The sequence below is a fragment of the Schistocerca americana genome, unplaced genomic scaffold (assembly GCF_021461395.2).
Source record: "Schistocerca americana isolate TAMUIC-IGC-003095 unplaced genomic scaffold, iqSchAmer2.1 HiC_scaffold_484, whole genome shotgun sequence".
Taxonomy (NCBI): Eukaryota; Metazoa; Arthropoda; class Insecta; order Orthoptera; family Acrididae; genus Schistocerca; species Schistocerca americana.
In genome coordinates, this window is record NW_025726219.1 from 5,001 (window position 1) to 12,500 (window position 7,500).

Consider the following 7,500-nt stretch of genomic DNA (forward strand, 5'->3'; position numbering starts at 1 on the left):
GCACTCCGATCCGAGTCGTTTGCTCGCGGCTTCAGCATATCAAGCAAGCCGGAGATCTCACCCATTTAAAGTTTGAGAATAGGTTGAGGTCGTTTCGGCCCCAAGGCCTCTAATCATTCGCTTTACCGGATGAGACTCGTACGAGCACCAGCTATCCTGAGGGAAACTTCGGAGGGAACCAGCTACTAGATGGTTCGATTAGTCTTTCGCCCCTATACCCAGCTCCGACGATCGATTTGCACGTCAGAATCGCTACGGACCTCCATCAGGGTTTCCCCTGACTTCGTCCTGGCCAGGCATAGTTCACCATCTTTCGGGTCCCAACGTGTACGCTCTAGGTGCGCCTCACCTCGCAATGAGGACGAGACGCCCCGGGAGTGCGGAGGCCGCCGCCCCGTGAAGGGCGGGGAAGCCCCATCCTCCCTCGGCCCGCGCAAGGCGAGACCTTCACTTTCATTACGCCTTTAGGTTTCGTACAGCCCAATGACTCGCGCACATGTTAGACTCCTTGGTCCGTGTTTCAAGACGGGTCGTGAAATTGTCCAAAGCTGAAGCGCCGCTGACGGGAGCGATTATTCCGCCCGAGAGCATCCCGAGCCAACAGCGGCGCGGGTCCGGGGCCGGGCCAGGTAGGTCCGTCATCCGGGAAGAACCGCGCGCGCTTGCCGGGAGCCCGAGCGCCCAAAGGGGCGAATCGACTCCTCCAGATATACCGCCGGGCAGCCAGCCAGGACACCGGGGCTCTGCCCAACAGACGCGAACCGAGGCCCGCGGAAGGACAGGCTGCGCACCCGGGCCGTAGGCCGGCACCCAGCGGGTCGCGACGTCCTACTAGGGGAGAAGTGCGGCCCACCGCACACCGGAACGGCCCCACCCCGCGGCGAGTGGAAAGGCAACCGGACACGACCCCGCCGCGGATTGCTCCGCGCGGGCGGCCGGCCCCATCTGCCGAGGGCGGAGGCCAGTGGCCGGATGGGCGTGAATCTCACCCGTTCGACCTTTCGGACTTCTCACGTTTACCCCAGAACGGTTTCACGTACTTTTGAACTCTCTCTTCAAAGTTCTTTTCAACTTTCCCTCACGGTACTTGTTCGCTATCGGTCTCGTGGTCATATTTAGTCTCAGATGGAGTTTACCACCCACTTGGAGCTGCACTCTCAAGCAGCCCGACTCGAAGGAGAGGTCCCGCCGACGCTCGCACCGGCCGCTACGGGCCTGGCACCCTCTACGGGCCGTGGCCTCATTCAAGTTGGACTTGGGCTCGGCGCGAGGCGTCGGGGTAGTGGACCCTCCCAAACACCACATGCCACGACAGGCGGCAGCCTGCGGGGTTCGGTGCTGGACTCTTCCCTGTTCGCTCGCCGCTACTGGGGGAATCCTTGTTAGTTTCTTTTCCTCCGCTTAGTAATATGCTTAAATTCAGCGGGTAGTCTCGCCTGCTCTGAGGTCGTTGTACGAGGTGTCGCACGCCACACCGCCAGCCGGCTGTGCACGCTACCGAGTAAGTACCGGTATGCGAACCGCCAGGCGACGGGCGCGCATCGCACGTTTAAGGAGGCGCGGCCGGCCCCACAGGCGGCCGCGACGCTCCCAGGTCTGCGAAGCGGGGCAAACGCCGCGCGCTTCAGTATACGTAGCCGACCCTCAGCCAGACGTGGCCCGGGAACGGAATCCATGGACCGCAATGTGCGTTCGAAACGTCGATGTTCATGTGTCCTGCAGTTCACATGTCGACGCGCAATTTGCTGCGTTCTTCATCGACCCACGAGCCGAGTGATCCACCGTCCTGGGTGATCTTTTCTTAGTTTACACTGTCTCTTTCAAGACAGTTGCATAGGCGGGACGTAGGCGTGTGGCGGCCCCTGTTCAAGCGTTCTGTGTCCAACGGCCTCACGGCCGATGGGCGTCGTACGGCTCCACACCGGAGCGGACAGGCAGTCGGGCGAAAGTCATTCAAAACCGGCGCCAGGCGCCAGGTGCCGCAGGCCAGCCGCTCCAGCGCTTCAGCGCTCGTACCACACAACATTGGCGTTAGTTTTGAGAAGCACGCGTGGTTCCGCACGCGGCGCACGGCTACTGCGAGCCGTACAGGTAGCGTGTTGCGCGACACGACACGCACATCGAAAGACATGCAGTCTAGTCGGTAATGACCCTTCCGCAGGTTCACCTACGGAAACCTTGTTACGACTTTTACTTCCTCTAAATGATCAAGTTTGGTCATCTTTCCGGTAGCATCGGCAACGACAGAGTCAATGCCGCGTACCAGTCCGAAGACCTCACTAAATCATTCAATCGGTAGTAGCGACGGGCGGTGTGTACAAAGGGCAGGGACGTAATCAACGCGAGCTTATGACTCGCGCTTACTGGGAATTCCTCGTTCATGGGGAACAATTGCAAGCCCCAATCCCTAGCACGAAGGAGGTTCAGCGGGTTACCCCGACCTTTCGGCCTAGGAAGACACGCTGATTCCTTCAGTGTAGCGCGCGTGCGGCCCAGAACATCTAAGGGCATCACAGACCTGTTATTGCTCAATCTCGTGCGGCTAGAAGCCGCCTGTCCCTCTAAGAAGAAAAGTAATCGCTGACAGCACGAAGGATGTCACGCGACTAGTTAGCAGGCTAGAGTCTCGTTCGTTATCGGAATTAACCAGACAAATCGCTCCACCAACTAAGAACGGCCATGCACCACCACCCACCGAATCAAGAAAGAGCTATCAATCTGTCAATCCTTCCGGTGTCCGGGCCTGGTGAGGTTTCCCGTGTTGAGTCAAATTAAGCCGCAGGCTCCACTCCTGGTGGTGCCCTTCCGTCAATTCCTTTAAGTTTCAGCTTTGCAACCATACTTCCCCCGGAACCCAAAAGCTTTGGTTTCCCGGAGGCTGCCCGCCGAGTCATCGGAGGAACTGCGGCGGATCGCTGGCTGGCATCGTTTATGGTTAGAACTAGGGCGGTATCTGATCGCCTTCGAACCTCTAACTTTCGTTCTTGATTAATGAAAACATACTTGGCAAATGCTTTCGCTTCTGTTCGTCTTGCGACGATCCAAGAATTTCACCTCTAACGTCGCAATACGAATGCCCCCGCCTGTCCCTATTAATCATTACCTCGGGTTCCGAAAACCAACAAAATAGAACCGAGGTCCTATTCCATTATTCCATGCACACAGTATTCAGGCGGGCTTGCCTGCTTTAAGCACTCTAATTTGTTCAAAGTAAACGTGCCGGCCCACCGAGACACTCACTCAAGAGCACCCTGGTAGGATTGCAACGGGGTCCGCCTCGGGACGCACGAGCACGCACGAGGCGCGTCGCACGCCTTCAGCTCGCCCCACCGGCAGGACGTCCCACGATACATGCCAGTTAAACACCGACGGGCGGTGAACCAACAGCGTGGGACACAAATCCAACTACGAGCTTTTTAACCGCAACAACTTTAATATACGCTATTGGAGCTGGAATTACCGCGGCTGCTGGCACCAGACTTGCCCTCCAATAGATACTCGTTAAAGGATTTAAAGTGTACTCATTCCGATTACGGGGCCTCGGATGAGTCCCGTATCGTTATTTTTCGTCACTACCTCCCCGTGCCGGGAGTGGGTAATTTGCGCGCCTGCTGCCTTCCTTGGATGTGGTAGCCGTTTCTCAGGCTCCCTCTCCGGAATCGAACCCTGATTCCCCGTTACCCGTTACAACCATGGTAGGCGCAGAACCTACCATCGACAGTTGATAAGGCAGACATTTGAAAGATGCGTCGCCGGTACGAGGACCGTGCGATCAGCCCAAAGTTATTCAGAGTCACCAAGGCAAACGGACCGGACGAGCCGACCGATTGGTTTTGATCTAATAAAAGCGTCCCTTCCATCTCTGGTCGGGACTCTGTTTGCATGTATTAGCTCTAGAATTACCACAGTTATCCAAGTAACGTGGGTACGATCTAAGGAACCATAACTGATTTAATGAGCCATTCGCGGTTTCACCTTAATGCGGCTTGTACTGAGACATGCATGGCTTAATCTTTGAGACAAGCATATGACTACTGGCAGGATCAACCAGGGAGCTGCGTCAACTAGAGCTGAGCAGCCGGCCGCCCGGGAGTGTGTCCCGGGGGCCCGCGCGAACACGCAAGCGTCCGCTCAATTATTCTGCAAACAGGAGGAGGCTGAGCTCCCCTGCACGATACACCTCGAAACCCTCTCAGGTCCCGGCGGCGCGCAGCGCCGTCCTAAGTACTTGGTCGGGTTCGAGAGAGGCGCAATCGCCCGGAGTTTGGCGAGTAGACGCTTTAGGTGCGACCACCCGTGCTCCCAACTGAGCTTGCCGCTGCCGACAGAGGCCCGGGAGCGTGCTGTCGTGGCATTGCCGGCGGGAGACAACACGCGCCACCTACGGTGGCCGGCAGCTCCAACGCCAGCGCCACAGAAGGACAAAAGCCCCACTTGGGTGCCGAAGCGAACTCTCCCAGCACAGCGCACGCGCCAACACGTCCGCACAGCTGCGATACAATCCACCTGCGAGAACCGCAGAGGCGACCGAGCAGCAGACGGCGTCGCGGCGCCGAGCGCCGGGCGGCGGCGCATCCTCAGCGCACACAGTCCTCAATCGGACCAGCACACTGCAGATGTCCACCGCGCTTCGCACCGGGCCCGCGAGGACCTACTTTGGCCGCACGGCGCCGCGTGCAGGGTGCGCCGGCGCGCAGCTGCGCCGCCTGCCGCCTCCGTCGGCCGGCGCGCCTGCCACTGGCCGCCCCCACCAGCCGGCTGTAGCGCGTGCGCCCACGCACCGCGCGGCCAGCACGCCGGGAGGCCCCCCCTCACCGGCCGGGGACGGTCCCACCCAGCCACCGCCGCGTATCGCTTCACACCCACATGCCATTCACGTTCGTGGGCATGGTGGGTATCGCTGAAACAACCGGTTGGTAGCTCAACCGATCGTCGCCATCACTGATTCACCTCTAGCGAGAACAACCGCACCACAACGGTTTACCAGTTCTTCATTTGCGTAACGTCACCAGCAAACGTAGACGTCCATCGCCATTTGCAAATTCAACGATTGTTGCATGCCTGTGTCAGGTGTCACGACACACTATGTCTGCCCACATACACGCAACAACATGTGCACGCTTCGCGAACACGTGGAAGGTGGCCCCCGTACGTATGCGATGTCCATTGCGCGAACGACTGTCAACCGGCCTCTGTCGCATGTCGCAGATGTGGAACGCAGTGCACCATGCTATCACGGTGTGTGAGAAGAGACGACTACGTCTGACAACACGCGCCACTACATCAACAGACGGCTCATGCTGATCGCCATCCACGGCATACCATACTGCAATCCAGCTCTTATAGGGAGACGACACGTAGCTGAGTGCACAATATTTGGACCGTATGGTTCGCCGTTGTTGGCGCAGTCGTGGTACGGTCACACATGTACCACGATGTATCATTCAGTACATGAGGACCAATGTGCGGTACAGTGTGTGATTTGGACGTACAACATCAGCGGACAGTTGCCACAAGCCGTACCACAACGTAGGCTGTGCTTCGCCATGCGAATGCCAATGAACAACTGCGAAGGGCATTGAGCATGTACGTCCTGCCGCCATCCGCATTACAGTGTATAGCTGCAAGGTGTTTAACATGAAGCGATACTCTGGCGACCGGGCAGTGCGAGTAGCAAACTATATTGCGGGGGTTGCAGTTAGGCAACACTACACTAATTTAACGCGTCGTATGACAATTACAGAGCAGGTTAAGGCCCAACGTGTGTTGGGTTAAGGCCCAACGTGTGTTGGGTTAAGGCCCAACGTGTGTTGGGTTAAGGCCCAACGTGTGTTGGGTTAAGGCCCAACGTGTGTTGGGTTAAGGCCCAACGTGTGTTGGGTTAAGGCCCAACGTGTGTTGGGTTAAGGCCCAACGTGTGTTGGGTTAAGGCCCAACGTGTGTTGGGTTAAGGCCCAACGTGTGTTGGGTTAAGGCCCAACGTGTGTTGGGTTAAGGCCCAACGTGTGTTGGGTTAAGGCCCAACGTGTGTTGGGTTAAGGCCCAACGTGTGTTGGGTTAAGGCCCAACGTGTGTTGGGTTAAGGCCCAACGTGTGTTGGGTTAAGGCCCAACGTGTGTTGGGTTAAGGCCCAACGTGTGTTGGGTTAAGGCCCAACGTGTGTTGGGTTAAGGCGCAACATAGGTTAGGTTAAGGCGCAACATAGGTTAGGTTAAGGCGCAACATAGGTTAGGTTAAGGCGCAACATAGGTTAGGTTAAGGCGCAACATAGGTTAGGTTAAGGCGCAACATAGGTTAGGTTAAGGCGCAACATAGGTTAGGTTACGGCGCAACATAGGTTAGGTTAAGGCGCAACATAGGTTAGGTTAAGGCGCAACATAGGTTAGGTTACGGCGCAACATAGGTTAGGTTACGGCGCAACATAGGTTAGGTTAAGGCGCAACATAGGTTAGGTTAAGGCGCAACATAGGTTAGGTTAAGGCGCAACATAGGTTAGGTTAAGGCGCAACATAGGTTAGGTTAAGGCGCAACATAGGTTAGGTTAAGGCGCAACATATGTTAGGTTAAGGCGCAACATAGGTTAGGTTAAGGCGCAACATAGGTTAGGTTAAGGCGCAACATAGGTTAGGTTACGGCGCAACATAGGTTAGGTTAAGGCGCAACATAGGTTAGGTTAAGGCGCAACATAGGTTAGGTTACGGCGCAACATAGGTTAGGTTACGGCGCAACATAGGTTAGGTTACGGCGCAACATAGGTTAGGTTAAGGCGCAACATAGGTTAGGTTAAGGCGCAACATAGGTTAGGTTAAGGCGCAACATAGGTTAGGTTAAGGCGCAACATAGGTTAGGTTAAGGCGCAACATAGGTTAGGTTAAGGCGCAACATGGGTTAGGTTAAGGCGCAACATGGGTTAGGTTAAGGCGCAACGTGGGTTAGGTTAAGGCGCAACATGGGTTAGGTTAAGGCGCAACATGGGTTAGGTTAAGGCGCAACATGGGTTAGGTTAAGGCGCAACATGGGTTAGGTTAAGGCGCAACATGGGTTAGGTTAAGGCGCAACATGGGTTAGGTTAAGGCGCAACATGGGTTAGGTTAAGGCGCAACATGGGTTAGGTTAAGGCGCAACATGGGTTAGGTTAAGGCGCAACATGGGTTAGGTTAAGGTACAATATGGGTTAGGTTAAGGTACAATATGGGTTAGGTTAAGGTACAATATGGGTTAGGTTAAGGTACAATATGGGTTAGGTTAAGGTACAATATGGGTTAGGTTAAGGTACAATATGGGTTAGGTTAAGGTACAATATGGGTTAGGTTAAGGTACAATATGGGTTAGGTTAAGGTACAATATGGGTTAGGTTAAGGTACAATATGGGTTAGGTTAAGGTACAATACGGGTTAGGTTAAGGTACAATACGGGTTAGGTTAAGGTACAATACGGGTTAGGTTAAGGTACAATACGGGTTAGGTTAAGGCACTTGGGGGGGGGGGGGCCCGGTTTGTT

General features: G+C 55.7%; 3 non-coding genes across 3 annotated transcripts in view; all 3 read right to left on the bottom strand.

The window, feature by feature from the left end:
* LOC124585189 overlaps window positions 1-1,450 on the bottom strand; it is a 4,222-nt gene extending 2,772 nt beyond the window's left edge. The window contains exon 1 of the ribosomal RNA XR_006974782.1: window positions 1-1,450. This exon is cut by the window's left edge and continues 2,772 nt beyond it. This is a non-coding gene — a ribosomal RNA (large subunit ribosomal RNA).
* Window positions 1,451-1,638: 188 nt separating this feature from the next.
* LOC124585170 lies at window positions 1,639-1,793 on the bottom strand. The gene has a single exon (XR_006974767.1). It is a non-coding gene; the product is annotated as a 5.8S ribosomal RNA (ribosomal RNA).
* A 351-nt stretch (window positions 1,794-2,144) lies between these two features.
* Window positions 2,145-4,054, bottom strand: LOC124585180. Its single transcript, XR_006974776.1, has one exon. It is a non-coding gene; the product is annotated as a small subunit ribosomal RNA (ribosomal RNA).
* Between the last annotated feature and the right edge of the window lie 3,446 nt (window positions 4,055-7,500).